We start from the raw sequence: 18671 nt of genomic DNA on the forward strand, positions 1-18671 counted from the left end.
AGGAGGAAGCGATCAGGCTTCACTCGTTCCAACAGCATGACCTCATTTTCGAGACTAGGCTCTCTTGAGCCTTCCTGTGATTTTCAATATTCTTAGGATTCTATATAACTGTTATCTCTGTGGTAGAGAATCAAGTTGAGGAACGTTGTTGAGTATACTGTATAGGTAAAAGAGCGTAGGGGAGTATTTGACCGAATCAAGGCTCGTCACTTGCTTCCAAATGTAGGATAAAAGGGAATACACTTAAACTAAATCTCTGTAATTTCTATAAAATAGCTTAAGCTTCTTTTATGTGTGCCCTAGATTTGGCAAGATCAATGGTCCCTATCTTATTTGTAGGTGCACCCGCATCGCTCTGTTTTACTGAATGGGGTTGACATTTTCTAGAACAGATTCCCAATAAAGCTATTTAAAGCTATTTTCCTTCACTTTGTTGTAGAATTGAAATTTGAATCTTTTGTGTATACTCCACTGACAAAATTAAATATTAAGTGACTCCATAAGAATTTTGCTTTACGTTCTACCTTTTCACTTAAAAGAGTAGAATTTCTTAAAAATAAAAATTCTTAACTACGTTACATATTTTACTATTACTTCATTCAGTAAAATATCTGTCGAACGTCTTCATGAAAATGTTACAATTATCAAGTCACATTGAATGCACTTCTAGATATTAGACAATTTCTGTATACTTAATCTTCAGAGATGACAACATTTACAAGATGATCTAACATCTACCATACTGTAAGTTGACAAATAATTCTTCAGTACAACTACCCTCCGAAATCTCACCCATTGCAAATCAATCTCGCATTCAAAGTCCTCCAGTGATCGAAGTACACGGTGCCGTGAAATACATGTAAAGTGCAGCTAACGAGAAGGTATTATTCCATTTTTCTCGCAAGCAGCTCGGGGTTAATTAACGCGCCCCAGGGCTCGGTTATGCCATTCAATTATCATGCTGGCCGCGATCTGCATAAGCTATCACGCTTCGTGCAACAACAGATTACAACTGTCCGCGCGACGGCAGGATTACAGATTTGTATAATTAATTTGCCTCGTAGCGTATTGGCTAGAATACCATTGGGAGCGAAAAATCTGCAGTCGCTAATGCAAGTTTCCGTCCGTCAAGTTCACCGTTGTCCCCGAAATAGTTCCCACTAGTGCGACAATAGCGAGATTGAGTGACAGTCGTCGAACCGCTTTACGAGCGCAATTTCGAAAGAAATTAGAAGGAATTGGATTCGAACGGGGGTCATGGGACTCACTGCCACTTGTTATCGCAGATCGTGACGTGGTCGGTTTACGACGCCCCGCGTCGAGGCGAGTCGCAACGGCTGCGTATGCGTGCATAATTCTGCGCGTTCAGTCGCCAGGACGAAAACGTCATTTGACACTAATACAGCGACGTGGCATTGGCTCTTGACGAAATTATGGGGTACGAGCAAGGGCGGCGTCAGTTGAGGGAGTCCTGTCAGAAATGATCTAGCAGCGTCACCCTTTGCTGTGTTATTGTTGCCTCATTGCCATTACTCTGAACTCAGAGAATTAGCTTTCGTGAACATAGCTAATCATGAGTATTTGTGTTTCCAATTATTCTGGATTTTTGGTAATGGAATTTTTAAGCGTGATATAAGTTGCTGTGATATGAATATTGTCTATGATGTATAGTGTTGTATAGTGCAGACTGAAGATTTCAAAAAAGCAGCACTGTTTTATTTTCTCATGAATAGTAATTTCTGTGAATATAAACAGAGAGTTAAAATATCAAAAGGTGATCGTTGTGTTCATTTAGGTCTCTCTATTTTGTAAGTATATCTATGTGTTTCGCCACACAGAGCCTTAATTACTTTCAAACTACGATTATTCATCGAGGCAGAATTATTCTGTTTCAGTGATTCGATCACGTATTCTCGCGATGACTATGCATCTTCCGCTTTGTGGAAATGTGAAATTATAAAGCTAACTAGAGTTGCTAGCGTATTTCGGTCAATAACGCTAATCTTGTATCTAGTGCGTGTTCAACTGTTAGGGGAACACGTAAATCCTTTAAACTTCCACGGTAGCGCCATTAAAATCGATAATGATCATACAAACGGTTGTGTCGGCCAGCAATACATCAGCATCACAATTAATACGCATTTCGACGTTCGCAAATACGTTTGGCGTAGCATTAATTAATGTGCATACCAGATTAGGCTGCTTTTTTGCGACACAAGAGGGATGAACGATGCACTTCGATCGGGGAGGAACCAGGAATGCCACGCAACAGCTCTTTATGAAAATTAAGTAAAATAACAAAATTCGATGAATTTAATTACATTATTCGTGACACAGTATTAATCGATAGATCAATTTTAATTTATTTCCATTTTATTCAAATAAGTTTGATCCAAAGTTAATCGCTAAAAATGGACATTCCCTGTTTCTTCCGCTTACCTTTTATATGCATTATGTATTATGCAATACCGACAAAAAAGGTAACTTCAGGGATTGGAGGAGCGTGACTGCACCACCTCTGATCTCTTTTAACGAGGATTAATTTGCAATTAAGAGCGGGAAATTTTAGGGACATCGAACGAAAACGCTAGAGAAAAATTTTCAGTGCTATTATTAGATGCTCTAGTTTGAATGTTTTTATAGTCAACAAAGCCCGAGAAATGTCGAACACAGAGCAAATATTGTTAGGATGGGACACGGAACAGGTTTTACTTTAAAAGATTAGAACATTTTTAAGAAGTGATTTAAAAATTATTTGAATGATGGGAAAAGCAAATTGAACTTAGAGTTTATACTCTGATTTTTCAGAAAATAGGGCTTACACGTTCATGGCTATAGATTGAGTCAAGTGAAATTTTTCCTTGAAAACTGAGAATATTTATAAGATGCAAATTCATGAGACAGAATTGGGACACCAAGCATTGAATGTAGATACCTTGAAAACAGAAATACGTAACTGATTTAAGCTGATTTGTCCTAGGGCCACATTGCCCAATTACAGAGAAACACAGTAATTACAGAAAAATATGTAGTCGAGTCTTTTTGCATTTTTGAATAATTTTGAACATTTTTTGTCTCGTTTTAGTGCAAAATAGCAGTAAAATATTTTTAATAGATATTACTTTCCTCTATAGTTGTACAGCACAGTAGTACTCTAATAGCATCTACAGAAATTATGTGTACTAGTTCCCCTTTACTTCCACTGTAGTTACAAGAGACACCCTGCCACTAATTTTCAATCTCCAATAGTACTACAGCTTCAAATATTAATCCTCTTAAAAGCAAAATAGTCCAAAGCCATCACTCATGGAACGACGAAATATTTCTTCATCAACTCTTCCACATGCGAAGCTCGAAGACATAGGGTCTCCCACACGGTCGCAGGTTCGGGGAGCAAATAAATATAGCCCTGAAAATTCACAGTCACCCCGCGTGACGGCGACGAGTGCTAACGTCGTTCGTGCATCAATTAAGTTATCGTTCTCTCGGGGTGGTAAGTAATATTGGCGTGACCGAGGCTGGCTGGATTCTACCCCAGCCCCCGAACGTCATCCCCTTTTCTATGCCAGGACGCTGCTACCGCTATTAAGACGCGGTGCTCTGCCACCTCTAACATCCACCACCGTCCCACACCCCTCCCTTCTTCGCGAGACATCCAAACCGATCCCACCCTCTCGCTCCTCGGCGTCTTCCGTCTCTCGATCGATCTCCATCCACCAGCGCTCTACAAGTCGACAAGCTGCCGGTGCTCACGCTTCGACACCTCTCCAGGCCAACTTTCTCGGCTTGAACGGTGTCTCCACTCGAATCGGCGCTATTGAATTTTCATACGACGGCTTCCCGCCGGTTTTTTCGTCGAGTTAACTGACGATGTTTCACCACGACCTACTCCCCGAGGGACAGGCTGCGCTGAGCCGAGGCGACGCTGGGTGAACTGGGTGAATCAGTGATTAAGGGAAGCTAGTAGTTGACTCCTCTTTTTGGAATATTCTTCCTCGGCAATTGGTACGTTTGGGTTGTTAACTGGGGCTGCTGTTGCGGAGGACTCTCTTCGTTTAGCTTCCCTGTCGGTTGGACTTGCTAATGATTTTGGGTAGGGACTTTGTGATGTTAGGTACATTTATAATATTGGTTTCCTGTTTTTAGGGGGGGCTTTCTGTGGTGGTTAGTTTGTGGGAGTTAGAAGTTACCATATTTTTGTGGATACGTAGTTTGGTTATAGTTACGCTACAGGAATCGGAGTCTAGAGTTTGAAGCGAATATAAGGCCTTCGGAAAATTGAGGATTTGAGTATTTGAATATGAGGAAGTGTAAATATTTCAGGTTTAGAGTAACCGCGTATCTGTTTGAGATTCTGAATGTTTAAATAGCGCAATATTGAAATATCTGAAAATTTGGAATTTAGGAAATAGCGATGTTTTAAACATTGATGTATGGGAACATTTGAATATTCAGCATTGGAATATTGATATTTTTGGGAACTTGAAATTTCAAACATTGAAATATTTAAAGATATGAATATTGTAGTACTTGAAAATAAGTATATTCAAATATTGAAATATTTGACAATTTTGGTCCCGCAATGTTTGAACATTTCGGTACTAAGATATTCAAGTACTGGCACTCCGAGAAATTTGAATATGTAAAAGCTAGAGATCGATTACCTTGAAGTACCAAATTAACATGACACAATTAACACGGTGTCACTCGTAACAACCAGACTCCTGTATTCACTACTCCATACCTCACTCAAGTTACTTTTACTGTCCAAATCTAGGCTACTAAATTTTGCATAAGCATCCACATGGGAAGTAAGTATATTCCCCAGTATTTTCATACCAACGTAGTCTTCCACGAACGGTGTTGCAATTTCCATTGCATTCCCTGATTAATTTCCAGAACTCCCAATAGTATGCGGTAGACCTAAATCATGCATGTCACATAACGCTACATTGACGCAAACGCAATCGAAAGGGCTGACTACTTTAAAACCATGGAGTCTGGAGGGTCCCAAGGAGACGGCGTGGTCTGACGTATTAAGTGTGTCTGTCGCTACACAGAGGGACTACCCACTACGGTTCGTTCCAGCATCTCCTTGGGTTCCGCGTGCTCGTAAATCCTTCTTCCTCTGCCTCCTTGGTCCTTGCAGTGGATGGTTGCCGAAGACCTCCACTGCACGTCGACACGTAGCCGTCGAGGAGACGGTATGATTTGATCCTCCTCTCCGACGGTCTCCAGCGTCTGGTTTATCTTGGGAATGTCCGCGAAAGAGGCCGACGGAAGGAGTCATAATGTCTGCGTTACGTTATGTCGAAGAAGATAAAAGGCTCTTGGCGGAAAGTCGTACATGAGTATTGTGGACCTGGTGGGACATGTGGTTGTAAAGGAGGAAGGCTTTACAGCAGGAAAAGTTACTGTTAAATTCGTTTAGGAGTTTTATGTTTGTCAAGAAATGTCTCACATGCTTTTGTAGTGGAAGGATGAAGGTTCTTCAGTGTTGTAGTAGGAATGTTTAAAATGATTCAGGGTATTTGAGTATTCTAAGTGGTGTATAGAGACATTTCATTTTCTTGTGAATATTTAGATAATTAATTATCTAGGTACGTCGATTCGCGACTAAAATTGTTGAGATGTATCTATTCTTGACTTATTTGATTTTCAGAGTTCTGAATTCTTGGATTCTTGTTTCTGTGACTACCTGGATCATGAGATCAAGTATTGTACCTCAGTTTCCTTAAGTCACCTCAACTTAATTAATTTTTTTTCATTTTTATCTAATTAACAGAATTTTAAGTTTCTAATCTCTTATTATTTTATAAATTTGTCAGATTGCATAGTTATTTTGAAATAGGATTATTTAAAATACAATAGTGGAGTAAATGGAATTTGATTAAATTTTAAATAGTACATCAGTGCAGTTTTCAATACTACATTTTCATATTTCCTTTAATTGAAATTCATTTCAATGCAACGATTAAAATTCATATCAGACCACTCGAAACAGCACGACCGTACGATTGCATCAGTAACATTTTTATTTGTCATAAACTGATATAGAAGAACATAAAAAAGCTGCAGGGTTTTTTTTAACAGAAGATATTTAAATATGACACAGGGACAGGTTTAAAAAATTTCATCAAAAGTAATGAAAAGAAACATTAAGGACAAGTTTAGATAACATTCAAGTAGAAAAGAAACTTTAAGAATATAACAAAATTTTTGTACGAATAGGTTTTTTATTAATAAGTCTCAACATTTTACAGTATCATACAAATTCTGTGTATTTTCAAAATGGAAGCTGAATTCCATATTATACGATTCTATTTTTTATTTTGTTTCATGTTATTTACGCTTGTATTTTATTTTATATTGCTTCAATATCGAATACGCAATTGTATTTGGGAAAAGTAGCATACATATTAATCCCCGATAAAATTTTCCCAAGTACCGAATTTCCACATATTGCAATGTAGAGATCGTATTATTAAATGAGGAAAAATTATTTTATCTTCGAATATATTTTGGCGTATTGAGCGCCGATATATTTTGTACGTTGTCATTGTGTGTCACAGCCGATCTGAAACATCCACTCTCACGTACTCGAGTTTATTCTCGTGCAAACAAGTCATCGCTAATTTTCACGCTGGGCGTACAGCTCGATTTCCCATAAGAATTACACGTAAACTATATTAATGCTTTGCGCGAACCCGTATAATAATGAATGCACATAGTCTATACTATGTAAATACAGAAAATGTACCAGATAAACTGAAAGCTGGATAAATATTCTGTTTGAATATTTATCTATTCATTCCTTTGTGTTTCTTGAATTTATGGGAGAAATTTATAACAACCAGATAAAAATAAATTATATCAAAGAATGTCAATCTGTATTTTTTTTAAATATTATTCTGGATTAAACGTAATAGACTAAACTGCATCATAAATGTGTAAATTTACAGTGTAAACTACAGTAAAGTAGCAACAAAGTCAATTAGCTATATCAGACTACTATTTATCTACCTCCACCGTACCATTTTAGCTTTCTTATATTATAAATTTCTGTCACCCAAACTTCATGGTAAAAATGAAAATAAACTTCTTTCAATTTTGTTTAAGATAAAATAAGTGGAACGTTTGTATTTTAAGTAGATAAAGTCAATGGTCAGACCTAGTGTTTCTACTTCCTCCAGTGAGTGAGGAGAACGTTTCCACTGTAAGTAGATAAAGTCAATGGTCAGACCTAGCGTTTTTACTTCCTAGACTGAATGAGGAGAACATTTCTACTTTAAGTAGATAAAGTCAATGATCAGACCTAGCGTGCTCTTCACCCATCAACCCCTCAAACGCTTGAAATCAATCTTCATATACTAATATCTGAACGAAATTCAATTTTAACTGTTTCCAAAATCGACGCAGCACACCAAACAATTCTATTATACATTTTTCACCTCTTTTTTCAATACCACTGATTTTCAAACACCCTCTCGAAACAACAAGAAAAAAATATTTATTGAAACTTCTACTGCTCAATACATCACCTTCGTTCTAAGACACAACACTGCTGTCGCATCCTCCGAAACCATTCCCCCAAAACAACAAAGATCCACTAGCACACCACTTCCCAGATCGCCTAACGCGAAATGGCTGTATCGAAAAACATTGAAGTTGAAGGAGAGTATAGAGGGATAACCGAGCGTATATTCACCCTTCTCCCCGCGCACGTCTCCCCACATTGGGATCGGTTCTCGAGATGGCGAGCGCTTTCAAGGGCGATTTAAGATCTCCGGGGCCCATCGACGAGCAGCCGATTCCGCGATCCTCTTTTTGCAACGGACGCGAACACCCATAGACGTTCGGGATTACCGCGAACAGAGGGCCGAGTGAAATAGCAGATAGAGGGGCAGAGTTTCTCTCGATGACCGAGCATCGACCACGACTTTCCTCCCCGTTTCGCCCCTCTCCGCCCTTCCGACTCGACGTGGGCGGGTGGCGCGCGGCTCGGTTACCAACGTTACAAGCCTCGAGACTTGAGGGAGAGGCGATCTCTTCTGCCTGCTACTCTAACGGTTCCCCTATTTCCACCCTTTTTCCTGCCGCGGCACCAACGGCTCCTTTGCGAGATATATAGGCGACCACTAAACTTCTGTCCTTGCCATCAATTCCGGCTGTCCGAGGATCGCGGTACCAGCCACGATCCCTGGCGCGGCCGGCCTCGTTTGCCAAACGCCTGCAGGCCTGATCTTTTTGCCGGACCGAGAGCCCCATCTTTCGCGTTTAAAGTATCGCCCCCTGCGATGGCCATCCTTCAGCCCTGGCTCCTGGGGACCGCGTATCGGCAGACACCTCTATTCGCCTTCAATGGTAATAAAATTGTATCGAAAGGGGCCTGAATCGTCTTCTGATCGTACGTGGTCGTAATTGGAGGGCACTGTGGAGTTGTTAACTGGTTGGGATGTTGTGTGGATATTTGGTAAACGTTGATAGTAAGGCAAATGAGTCAGTAGGCGGGTATTCAAGATATATATGATACAGTGAATGGGCAAGGGAAGCGTGCATGTCTTGACACTTCAGTTGCATCTAGTGTTTTAGGATATTTTTTGTTCTCTATTAGGTGCATTAGAATTTAAACTTAATATTAAATGAGATTATGGATGGTATCCAGGTACTGGAGCATGGTCGATTACTGGGGCATTTACCTTAGATGTCTGAGAATTGCTTTGAAGATACTGGTTCACTTGAGAGTGCAACTATTGTAGATTGCTATCGAGACTCAGAATTATAGAAAGTGAAGCACAAATTATACTGTTTAAAGGGTGAGGTAAATTTTCATTTAGGTTATAATCGTGGAATTTAAATTACCTAAATTTAATATAAAATTTATGAGACTACTTCAAAATTGACAGGTACAGATTCATAAATTGACTCAGGCTGAAGCTAAGAATATTATCGATACAGAAATGACTGTAGCTGGAGTATAAATTTAGAACTAGGTCAAAGATAAGTCCTAGTAATTTAAAAACTGGTGACATATTGCTACAGAGTACTGTAGACTCTTCTTTAGAACGACGTATTTTCTAGAACTCTATGAATCTTACAGTATTCTACGAATATTTTCGAGCATTTGCTTTTATCTGATTCCAGCAAAACTTCCTGGTGCACATTTCACGGAACGGTTTGTTTTACACTTGTTCCACTCGTTTTACTGCATTCCGCGTTTAAAAGATCGCCTCCTATGAGGGTAGTTTTTCTGCCTCTACGGGTTTCCTGGGACCGATCGTTCGTTCCCTGAATCTTTTACGAACGGACATTACGCGCAGTTTTATCTGCAGCTCTTTGTAAACGATAGGCAAACAATAACCTCTTTGTATAAGACATTCATGCAAAGTGGAAACAAGTCTGGTGTATTTGCAGTGTCAGAAAGAAGGTTCACAAAAGAAGGATTCATTGAATATACCTACATATCACGCAATGAAATTGCAGGTTCAGAAAGAATTCAGTCCAAACAATCTATTCATCGAAACACTTGTCCAAGTAGTAACGAATAATCGATTAAGTAGTATACTTTGTATATCGTTTAGTATAACAGTGAACTGCATCGCTGTTAGGTAGTTTCCATTTCAGCGCAATCGAAAATTTCATACTCGACGGAAGGTGGATCTAAGAAAGAAGCAGAAAACAGTTTGAAGATCCTGCAGGAAGATACATAGGCAAGTTTGTTTGCGTACAAGGTTGCAGATATTGCATCCAAGAATCAACTTGGAGGTTTCCTGCACGCTTCCCTTCCCTCGATGCAGAGTTTCTCGCGAACACGTGTCGATTCTGAGCGCTTGTGTACGGATGTCCACAAAATCTTTCCGTCTCCTCGAGAATATCGTGTCCTCGAGCCAGGATTTGTCGCGGGAGTGTGCACATATCGTGATTCCGGTGTTCCGTCCAATATCTAGTCGATTCAGGCAACTGTATGCACTATCCAGTATACGCAATACGACATCTTCCTCGATCGATGTGTTCAATGGGATGCTTGAGCAGTAGCATAAAGACAATTGATAATGAAACAGAGGAATGGAGTAGAGTATACTTACCTGATTTTATTATTGAAAGACTTTCAGTGAAACTGATACTACTGAGAAGCTGTTACTTACATTTTATTGAATTGTTAAGAAAGTGATAGAACTTAGAAAGGTATATTCTTTTATTTTATATTTAAGAAAATTGTTACTTATTCAAGCATTTAGCAAGAGAGATATTTATGTTTTTGGAGTTTGGGTTTTTAACTAAAATAAGAGTAATAAGTAAATTTTAATATTAAAGTAGAAATAGTTATTATGGACAGTTCAGAAGAGACACTTTTCTAGATAAATGTAGTTCGCTTCTAGAGTTAATTTTTTCGAATATCTAAAAACTTTAATGTATTTGTAAACTGTTACACATATTTACGTGTCAAGATTCATGTGTTAATCTACTTACTGCCCTGAGATTTTTCCTACAAGTTTACTCTTATTTTGGCGAATTTTTGTCACCTTCATGTAAGCATCCATCTGTCTGTTACACGATATGGATATAGTGCTTAATGCCAGCAACACACTTTCGTGTTCGCGATTTCGTATCTTGGCACTAAGCAAAATGTTGACAGTCATATTTATTCCGAAAGTTCCCTGGCGGAAATTGAAAGTGCTTGAACGTGGATACGCATCCCTCCAGTGACCGTAGACGCTGAAACCTGTGAATCCAATGTCGAGACTACTTCCGGATACACCTGAAATACTTGCTGTATCCAATATTCGTTTATCAGCTGAATTATTTTTAAACGTTGCCAAGATTCTTGTACTCCCACGCATATATGTTGTAATATTGTTAAAAATTCTTTCAAAATTCAAAGATGACCTTTTTTAAAGTTTATTATTGTATCGACTATTGGATTATTAGAGTTTATGTGAAATTAAATATTTGTATAATTTATTTTCATAGAAATTGACTGTGTTATACTCAGTATACTTTAATTACTACCACCGAGGGATTTATTTCATTCAAAGCAGTGATAAGTCAATTTAAATTTATAGTCGAAATAGAGTGGAAGAAAAATTGAAAATTTAATTCAATCCACATATGAAAGCATTTGACGCTCTCAACTTGAAAGAACAAGTACCATTAACCTACTTCATAAAAAATTACGAAATTAACCCATCAACACCTCCTTGAAAAAAAAAAAAAAAAAGAAAAAGCAGATTTTATGAAGTATTCGAATTCTTCAATTCAAAACCTAGTTTTTCGACTCTTCAAATAAGCTAACATGCTTACGTTACATTCCCCTGTTACAGAGTTCCCCATTTCGGAGGTACAATGCGATGATTCCAGATCGGAGGGGTTACGTCAAGACAACTAGACCTCAGTGACGAAAGTGGTGAGTCAAATTTCCATCTCGTTCATTGAACATCCTCGCGAGAACGACGACGAGCTCACAGCGACAGAGCCCGCGAACCCTGTACCAAGGAGGTTGTTCCTCGACTGCTCCTAGCTCGACGAAAAAAACAAAAAACCGTGAAAGACATCCGGCGGGGAACAATTAATAGTTCGCCACACGATCAGGGAAACGTGTTCTCTGTGCAGCAGCACGCTCGTCTCTGACATTTATTTTTCCGGGCAATTTTCGTCCGTTTTTCGCGGTTTTATCCGGCCGCGGCGCGGAATTGTTTCAACTTTTCCGGCGGCGAGCGGGGAACTTCGCGAAAGCAACTGCTGAAACCTCGTAACGAGCGAAACAATGGTTAAAACTTGGCCGTGGCGGGTCGACGAGGGGGCGAGAGGCAGGGAGGAGAGGGTGGCGTTTCCGAGCTTATAAAATAGCTTTCAAACTCATATCTGTCGAGATATCGTGTTAATAAAACGGCACCGTGCCGTCGACTTTTGTTGCGAGTTTTCGACCGCGCTATTTAATCGCGGCCTCTAAATCAATTTCACCGAGGGGAGGGGAATCGGTGGGTCCGAATCGACGCGGCCGCGTAAAATAGCCGGGCGGAAACGTTGCCTGGTTCGGAGCTTTTACAGGAACGGACGGTCGTGCGATCATTTTCGGCCCCCATTCACGTTTACGCGCGCTCTCTCCTCTCGCCCGTGTCAGAATCGTGTTTAAAATTCATTTCCCTTTAAACGGGCGTTTAGCCAGCCTCTGCCCTCCCCCCTCGGCGCCCTCTTCATCGTGGTCTTTCAGAGTATGGTCTTTCTCGCCCGCGCAAATAGAAAGCGCGTAGGTCGGCCTGGTTCCGCTCTGAGCTTTTGTGCTGGAATGTTTTTGAGTCTTTGAATCTTTGTTCCTCTGATGTAGCGGAAGCGAGGATGTGTGTGCTCCCTCTTACGTAAATTGTGCGTGATGAATGCATCGTGGAGCTAGAGTCAGTTGTAGGATGGTTGGCGGAGATGGAGATACCTCTGTGGCTGGTGCTTTAGGTAGTGATTGATAAGGGCATGTTTAGTCCTTAGTTGGTACTATTGGTAGCATTGTAATACTATCCTTGGCAACGATTTTATTCGAACACAGTAATATGGAGGTATTAAAACGTGTTGCAGTTTTTTAAATGTAAAATTCTATTGTACGAATAGGTATCATGTGGGAATGTTAGATGGGTTTGGTACGGTAGGATATTATATTTTCGAAAACTACAATAGTTTCAATTAATTTTGTATTGTTGCGTTTGATTGAAAACTTTTCGCCAGGGGTAGTGTACTGTGATGGGGTTACTTTGATTGGATTGTAAAAAATGATTTGTACATGTAGTGTACATACAGGGCGTTCATTTGAAAACTTTGTATCTAAAATATAATATTTTTAAACGAACACTCTATGTATCACCAACATCGGAAATTTTTTGATCAAATACCAGGCTGAAACATTGTCAATTTTTGAATTACTGTTACTTCGTGAAAAGAAGTCGTATATTAATCTTCCTGGAATCATGTTAAAAAGGTGAATCCTCACTTTTGTATTCCTGAGGTGAAGATAGATTTTGTCTAAAAAATGGTAAAAATTCAAATAACTTTAGATTTTTTAAAAATTCTTTATATTTTATCAATTTTTTACAATCCTAAAGTATCATACCAAAAGTACCTATAACTGACGGGCTAGTGAGAACACGGTCTAAGGAGAACAGTCATTGTCTGATCACTGTCTTTATTTACTGCAGAACATATTCACTTACCCATGTCAGTACCTGTAATATTTTTATATCTTGCTTGACTAAAGAGACGAAGTAGACGTCCAACAGCACAAAATCAGTAACTCATAGCAACTCCATTCACATTTCTCGACTCACACAGAAATAATCCTTGAAATTCATTTTACTGAACCATCTCTTTTCCTTTAGCAGCTTCGAAATTATAATCTGTCTTGTCCGCGCAAGCGGCGAGTGTGCAAGATAGGTTGGCTTTGAGCGCGAAGGCAAGGGTCAAAGCGCTTCTTTGGAAGAAGTAAATAAAGTGAATCCAGAAAGGTTTCCATTCCACGGGGCCGCGGATAATTAACCCTTCCTTTCTAAATCACTTTTATCTCTAATTTCGAAATAATTTCACCGGGCAGCCGTTGTCTGCGCGGTCGCGTTTGAGATACCACGTAATGAAGATTTTCATTCGGGGAATTACTTTAATTCGTAAGCTCTATTCGCCACTGCATCGCAGCAGTTGCTCTACTCTTTACATTATCAAAAGTAAACAATATTATTGATGCATGGAAACATATTGCTAACATTTCAAGCTTTATTCCTTTACTCCACGTCTTTCGAAATTATCTTTTGTGAGAGTCTTTCCTCCTTACCGGAAATCAAATACAGGTGAAAGGAAAGGATACTGGAAAAACTGTTACATAATTAGAGCTGATGTTTTCTGAGGGCGTCTGTAAAGTGCTTCAGATGGATGCTAATAACGTGAACGTGTAGCTGCTGCTTTTCCAAGAAGCACAAAGGAGTTCGGATCACAGATTAATGGGAAATCCGATGAAATAGAGAGCGAGGCCTGTGTTTATACGCACCGTGTCATGTATAATATTGCGTGGATCGTGTTTCTATACTCGATAGTTGGAGATCATAGTTAATAGAGGCTTGAAACAAAGCTATTTTCTCTATTGAAGCTCTTCCAAATTCGCATCTAAGCCTCTGGTATTTTATTATTCATTCCTTAGAAGAGATTCTAGAATTGAAGTATTTTTAGTAAAATTAAAGATTACGTTTATTTCATAAATTTATAGTCGCAGAAACTTGAACCACGTTGATAATTATTCGGACGCTGCGTGTGCAGGAATCTGCAGCGCAAAGCCGCTTCTATGTTTCCGGGTACCATTATCGCGTAATCCATTTATTGAAATGGAATTGTATATCTTGGTTTTACATCGAATCTCCGCCAGCTTATGACAAATTCCCCGTGAACGTAGCAATGGCTTACGCGAAATAATTTAAATTGGCCCTTGAAGTCTGCACGGATCGTATCGAATATGGAAATCGAAGTTCACGTTGCGGTGCGCTGTCGAGCTTTCAATTAGCTACCATACTCCTTTCACGATCTCGTCCGCAAGGGATTATTACTGTTATGGAAGTTTCATTTCTGAACCATCGATTACGAGTGGTTTCTTTTAAACCTCCAAGTACACTACGGTCACATTTTGTTTTTTCAGTAATTCAATCTTTTCAATCCACGAAGTGATGAAAATTCCTTTAGAAATGAAGATAGATGAAGGGATATCAGATGATCAAGTATATTAAATTTAGGAAATGTGATTTGAATGACTGGTTGACTTGAAATTAACTCTTAGATGCACAGTGCTGCTCACAAGTATTCGAACGGTGTCACTTGTTGAGAAAAACACAGATTTCTTCGTAGTAACTGATGTATATTCTTTACATTTGTTTCGTATTTCTATTATATCTTTAAATTATGTATATAGTAATTACAATAATTGTACTTTTAGTAGTAACTGGTTATTCTAAGCAAAAACCAGTTGCTACCAATAAATCTGTAATTTTTCGAACTTGTGTAATCGTTCGAATACTTACGAGCAGTACTGTATTAATAAATCGTAAGAAGCTTTCCTTATAAGTAATTTTTAATTTCGTTAGTATTATCATATATGTACTCAGCAATTAAAAAAGAAAAACAATTCCCAAATACAAAATTAGAATACTTTAAGTTCTTCTAAAAGCATAGAAAATACGTCATGACGCTTGATGGAACCTGATCGGAATATTCACTTTGCCATTTCAACAGATCGAAATTAAAAAACAAATGAATAGCGTAACTAATGCACTATATCATCCAATATCGCGAGTTACCGTCACCGCTAATAACTTCTCGCCCCATCGCAGAATATTTCCGTCAACGTTAAATCCACTTCAATATTCGTTACATTTCCTCACGGAACGATCAATTTCCTCTCGGACATTCCCTTCTGCCATCGAATTCCGGGACCACGAGGCTTCCTGCTCGAAGATAAACCCGCGCGGATCGAATCCCAGTTCGATCCTCGAGGAAAAGCAACCGACGACGTTTCTTCGTCAACTCGGGCCGATTAATCGATAAGCCCCATCGTCTTCCTCGAAAGCGAGAGTGGCCCCTTGGAGACGCAGCGACCGCTGAAAGGGAAGGGATGGGGTATATCGACGTTCCTCCTTCTGCTGCTTGCTCTGCTGCATTCCTGTATTGCGTTTCCCCAGCTCCTTCGCGTCCGTGACATCGTCTAGCTCTGCTCGCAGCTGGTTTCGACTGATCGATAACTCGTGGCTATGGTTCGAAACAAGTGACAGACCTATGGTAGCATGGATAGAGAAATTAATTTAGGATTATTTATTATGGTATACGTTCACACACTGTTCAATATTGTTTTTTTGTATAATATTTTAGCTTGTCTGGACCACAAATATATTTTTAGAGAGAATTTGTGAAAATATTAATTGAATATCGTGTTGACCTTTCTTTCGACTAGCAAGTAATTGCAAGTTTAATTTGTCGTATAGAGACTTTCTTCCTATTTCTAGAAAAATTTCAAGATCATTTTTTGGTCTTCTTTAGAATAATCTTCATATGTATTCATTCTAGTTTCTAAAAAGTTTTGCTAGCAACTGAAGTTAGTTAAGTCTATTATGAAGTTCCAATTAGAGGATACTTCATCATCAAGTACATAAGAAATAATTGAGTACCTCTGGCAACATGAGAACTAGCAGATCCGATTAACAAGAAACAGTCCATTCATTCTCAAAAGAAGCAAAGTTTTCTGTTTTACTTGCTAACTGCTGACCAGCGGAGCAGACCAAAAGCTAGCAATCCCCTGGTTAGAGTCCTTCAGCGAATCCTCGAGTTTTACATAAATATACATTTCCCGAGCAAGGGGGCAGGGGCGAGTCTGAGAATCTCTGAGGTCCTTCTAGGACCTCCATTCTCGCTTCGATGAGAAGAGTACGTCCGGAGGACCTGGGACCATTGTCTTAATTGAGAGAGGTTAATTCGAGACGGACGAGTTCTGAGGGTTATAGATGTTCCACCGTGTTTAGCTGGGGCTTAGACGGGACCCTTCGTTGCTCGATAACGTCCTGCAGACACAACTTCAAACCTTCTTGTCTGTGTGTCCACCCGTCTGCCTCCGTTTTTATCCTTGCGTAGATTTATATACGTAGAAACCAGGTCCAGGATGTACGTGTTGTATCTGATATGGATCGTGTGCCGACTTGTAGCGCTAGATTTCATCATGAGCCGCCAGCGAGTCCTGTAATCCATCTCTTATCAAGCTTCCCCAAGAGTTAGGGTCGGAATCTACCGAAGGTTGGCGAATTCTTTCCTTTCTCCCTGTCTTCGCGGTGCGACGAGTTCCTCGTGATACTCGCTGAGTAAGTGATTCTAGCTAACCGCGCGAGATGATTTCCGAGGAGGCTGATGGTCTGAACATGTGTTCCTAAAGACAGCGGTCTTGTAGGGAGTTCAGTGACCGAGGAATCTGGGGAAGATTAGTTTCTGGGAACGTAGGACTTGGTTTGTGGCTTTGGACAAGGATTCCTTCGTTTATCGCATCTCGGATAAGTGAAAGAGTATGGAAGGGTATGAAAGAGATTTCAGTTTATATAAACTTTTTGTCTAATTTATGGGCGTGTTTTTAGAGTCTCGGATTTTAAATGGGAATATTTTGGGGACACGTTTTGAAAAGAATCTCAATATTTATACTAATTTAATTTTTAATACATATTGTGAAAAATGTCAACGAGTATAACTAACAGAAATATAACTGACAGTGAGATTGACACATTAAAAACTTGTGAATTTTCTAGATTCTTTGGTAAATTATTTTTTCAATGAAATAGCAATGATTTCATCATACTATTACAAGAGTAACACTCCGTCAACTGAGTTCATAATTTACGAATTGAGGCCATTCAAAGTCATTTTGCAAAGAGAAACCGAAGAAAAGGCAACCCCTGCCTCATGAACCTCCTTAAATTCCACCACTAGTCACGTCAATTACATGATCCTCGAAGATTACGAGAAAGCAATGAAACATTATAGCGAAAGTCAACTACCTCGCTCAGCCAAAACTCATGCACCTTATTACCGTCGAAGAGCTCTAAAACCAGCCCTACTGTCAACTAAATACAGAAAGCACTTATCCTTAATCCCTAATTTTCACGCTAGAAGTGTCATCTGACAAATATCCAACACCGTGATAAAATTCCACCTTGGCCTGTGTTAGGTCTCTGACCCAAATCAGTAAAGAACTACTTACCCTGGTTCGCTTCTTTCCACCCCTCGTTTTTCTCTTTGCCATTTAGTTATTAGGGCTTTCAGGCTACTTAGACTAATCTAACTTTTAACAGACCGTTACTTAGCGAGCAGGAAATGTTTTCGAGTTGGTAATGGGAGGAGGCGACCTTAGACACCCTCGCGCGTCTTACCGGCAAGCACCCTTGGCTCGACGAGTACTCTCATTGCATAATGTACTCGGCAAAAGGCGAGGGACTGGAGCGGGGCTACGTGGCCGTCGAGGCGCATCTCGATTGAGGGTTCGTCGTTGATGAGAGCGACTCTCCTTGCACGGGTTGGAATCGAGTCCCGTCATGCGGCAAAGAAAGGGGTGAAGAAGGGGCGGTGGAGCTGGGGCCAGCAAGAAGAGCAGGAATCATGACAGTGTGTCTCCGAGACGTGACCGAGCATAACGTAAATTTCGTTGGCAAAGGCTGGATGAACAAAGGGGGAAACACGCGGGGTGAAATTATGTGGATCCCGGGGAATTGAATGGAAACAAGATTTGCGATTGATGTATGTTCTACAGCATTGATTTTCATGGTCGACTCGTCCTTAGAACGGTTTATCGAGGGATGTTTAATCTGGAAGAGTGGATGAAGCTGTGTCTTCTTGGAAATAGAAGCATCGCTGATACATGTTCAAGGTGTTCAACGACAGATGTCAACAAATTTTTAAAAATTGCGTTTAGAGAGGGAACCCCTAAAATAGGTGTGAGAAGTATCTAATTCTGACTTATTCTACTCACATGGCTGTGTCTGACTGGGGACTTATACTAGTGTCTTTTATGTGTCTGACTTGAGACTTATTCTACTGATTCCACTGTGGTTGATTTAACTACTGTACACTGGCAGTAGAATAAGTCCCAAATCAGACACATTTTTACTAGAATTAATAGCTCTGAA

At 39.7% G+C, this 18671-nt stretch overlaps 1 protein-coding gene across 1 annotated transcript in view; it reads left to right on the forward strand.

Moving 5' to 3' along the window:
* LOC143180532 (uncharacterized) overlaps positions 1–18671 on the forward strand; it is a 309043-nt gene that overhangs the window by 102888 nt on the left and 187484 nt on the right. The window contains exon 4 of the mRNA XM_076380323.1: positions 11322–11404. The gene's annotated coding sequence lies outside the window, so the exon portion shown is untranslated. The remainder of the gene's footprint in view (positions 1–11321; positions 11405–18671) is intronic.

The sequence above is a fragment of the Calliopsis andreniformis genome, chromosome 6, assembly GCF_051401765.1.
Source record: "Calliopsis andreniformis isolate RMS-2024a chromosome 6, iyCalAndr_principal, whole genome shotgun sequence".
Lineage (NCBI taxonomy): Eukaryota > Metazoa > Arthropoda > Insecta > Hymenoptera > Andrenidae > Calliopsis > Calliopsis andreniformis.